General features: G+C 58.4%; 1 protein-coding gene across 1 annotated transcript in view; it reads right to left on the reverse strand.

Moving 5' to 3' along the window:
- ENG (endoglin) overlaps positions 1–3276 on the reverse strand; it is an 11366-nt gene that overhangs the window by 7449 nt on the left and 641 nt on the right. The window lies entirely within an intron of this gene.

The raw sequence follows: 3276 nt of genomic DNA on the forward strand, positions 1-3276 counted from the left end.
GGGGCCGGCCGGCGGCTGCCAAGGGAAATCCTGAGCGCAAACAGCCATTTGAAGGCCTGATCCTGTAAATCCCCACGTGCCTCGACAGTTTCCTCTGTCTCAGGCAGCCCTGCTGTGGCTGGGCTGTCCTCAACTTGGCCCCGAGGAACCGTCTGCACCCATGGGTGCTCCCTTCCAGAGCGCTGGGCAAGATGGACCCCCGTGGTCACGGCTGGGGGCTTTCTATGGGGCAACAGTGCCTGGGATGCTGTGTTTTCCTTTGGAGGTGGCCACTGAGCTCTGTCCCTTCCCACTCCATCTTTTCCCATCCCTGGCGGCTCCAGCCAATGCACAGGGAGATGTCTGGACTGCACTCTGGGTCCACCCAGCCACCCGCACTGGACTGCGGCTAGAGGGTGTGATGCTCCAGGTCACTGAGTTTTTAGGATGCAGCACCTGGCAAAGGGCCACTCGTTCCAAGCCATGCCCATCATAGTGTCCCTGACATGCATCTCACCATTGGGGTGGCCTGGCTGTGGTGCTGGGGTCATGGCACAGACCCCTGGTGACGCTGCTGTGGGCCCACTTATTGTCCAACGCTTCCTCCCCCCAGAATGGCGGCCGTGTGGCCGGCAGCATCGGGAGGAAGATAAACAGCCGCTTATCTGGGCGCCACAGGCTGTGTCCCTCTTCCCTTCCACTCCTGCCCTGACGGCACTGGGCATGGCTGTGTGGCCTCAGCACCGCTGGGCAGAGGACAGGCAGCTCGTCACTCCTTGGGCAGCATCTTGCTGGGAGGTCAGGCAGGGCTGGGGGCCGTGGCTGGGCTCAGCCCTGGAGCAGGGCAAGGATGCCAGCGGAGGGGATGCGGGGCAGCGGTGCCAGTTGGGCACTGTCTGTCCCTGGGGAAAGCAGCGGGCTCCAGCATTATGTCAGGATCAGATAAGGGGGCTCAGCTGGGCCGCTGGGGCGATCAGATAAGGACACTGTTATTTTTGTAGTCCAGGAAAGGGAAAAAAAATTAAAAGGAAGAAAGAAAGAAAATCCACTTTATGTTTTTCCAACCTGCACTCTCCCTTGCTTTGGTGCAGCTGAGATCAGGGAATGGGGATGATCCTGCTGTGGCTCCCCCGTGGGTCAGGGGCTGGGGGGGCAATTCCTGGGGTTTTGGGAGCAGATGAAAGGCCTGGGCAGAGAGCAACACCGGGGTGGGGGGCACAGGTCAAGGGTGGCTCTGGCGGCACAGGATGTCCATGGGATGGGCAGCGACATTTTGGCACCCTTGCATCCGGCTGTGTTGCCTCGACACTTGTGTAATGTGCTGATCCCGCTCAGGAATGGGGATGGACCCTGCACTGCAAACCTGAGAAGGAATTCTCATCCTCTGAGCCACTGCTGGCTGTTGGACCATGCTGAGGTGGCACTGGGGCTCAGATGATGGGGTGGATGGATCAAGGCGTTAGGCCTGACTCAAGCCACATCATTCCAGCCACTCTCTAAGTCAGACAGGTGCCAAGAAGCCTCTCCTCAGACATGGGAGGGGACGACCCAGAACATGCTCACCCCATGGGGAGCAGTGCTGGCCCCTGTCGAGGGGGCACAAAGTCCCTCACCTCTGGAAGCTGGTTGTGTCTGTGAGACACCCTGACAATGCACCCACCAAGAGCACCCCAGTCCCACATCACTGCGTCCACCATGGACATCCCAGCCCCATAGCACTGTGCCCACTGTGGGCATCCCGGTTCCACGGCACTGCACCCGCTGTGGGCACTCCCAGCCCCAGAGGTTCCTGTGAGGAAGAAGCAGCACCTGGACAAGGTGTGAGTAGCACAGGTAGGCAGGGTGGGGACCATATGTCACAGCTACGCAGGACATGGACCATATAGCACAGATACTCAGGATGGGCACCATATGGCACAACTACCTAGGACAGTGACAATATGGCACAGTCATATAGGATGGGCCTCATATAGCACAGCTGCATAGGGACCGTATAGCTTCACCACATAGCACAGGGACTGTGTGCCACAGCTATGAAACATGGGGATCATATAGCACAGATAAATAGGACAGGAACCATAGGGACAGACACTCAGGGTGGGGACCATATGGCACAGCTATGTAGGACTCAGCCCATACAGCACAGCCCTGTTAGGGTATGTATGGCACAGCCATATAGGATGGAGACTGTCAGGGACAAATACAAAGGTCATGGACACATGGCACTGCTACGCAGGACACAGATGACATTGCACAGGCCTGTAGGATGGGGACCAGATGGCACAGCTGTGTGGTATAGGGACTATACATCACAGACAGGAAGGACAAGACCTCTGTGGCACAACGGCACAGGATGTGTAGCATATGGCACAGTTATAGGATGGGGACTGTACAAGAAATCTACAGAGGACACAGACCTTACTGCACATCTACATAGGGTAGGGACACCATGGCACTGCCATAGGGCAGGGACAGTGGCACAGCTATAGGATGGGGACCGAGCCTCACAGTTACACAGGACACGGGACTTACTGTACATCTACAAGGATGGGAACTGTATGGCACAGCTATAGGGGACATGGCCCATATGGCACAGCCTCACTGGACAGGGACTGTCTGGCACAGCCATAGACAGGGTTGTGATATGAGAGAGTGGGCATCAAGCCTGGCAGTGGGGCCACCCCAGCAGCACCCATGAGCACTGGCCCCAAGGTGACCAGGAGGGACCAACCCAGCCAGGACACTCAGTGTCGCTGGCCCCAACCTCTCCAGGCAGCTGCTGCCTTCCCAGTTCCCTTCCCCTCTGTTGGTGGGCCATGTCCCTGAGTGCCCCAGGTCCCTCTCCCCCAGCTCCATCAGCACTGGCGTCCCTCCTTGAAATTCCCCCTGTGGCTTTGCAGGGATCTCAGGGTGGCTCTGACTGCTCTGAAGGCGGATAAGCCCCCAACTCCCACATGAGGCTTTAAGGGTTTTTTCCCATTTCTCATCCCCTGCTCCATCCCCACATCCCATGTAAGGTTTTAAGGATTTTTTCCAATTTCTCATCCCCACCTCCTGGTCAACCCCTCCATACTCCACAGTGCCGGGAAGCCACCAAAGCCACCCCAGACCCCCCGTGTGCCACCGTCATGGTCGGGACTCAGCCAGGGCGTCTTCAACACCTCCCACGCCCCGGTGACGCAGCCGGGATTTCGGGGGTCCCAGGGAGCGGCAGGGCTGTGCTGTGTGCGTTCCGGGAATCGGGGTGGGTTTGTCCCTTCCCACATCGGAGCTGCTCCCCAAAAGCTCCTCTCCCGG

This window comes from Corvus brachyrhynchos, unplaced genomic scaffold (assembly GCF_000691975.1).
Source record: "Corvus brachyrhynchos isolate BGI_N302 unplaced genomic scaffold, ASM69197v1 scaffold59, whole genome shotgun sequence".
Taxonomy (NCBI): domain Eukaryota; kingdom Metazoa; phylum Chordata; class Aves; order Passeriformes; family Corvidae; genus Corvus; species Corvus brachyrhynchos.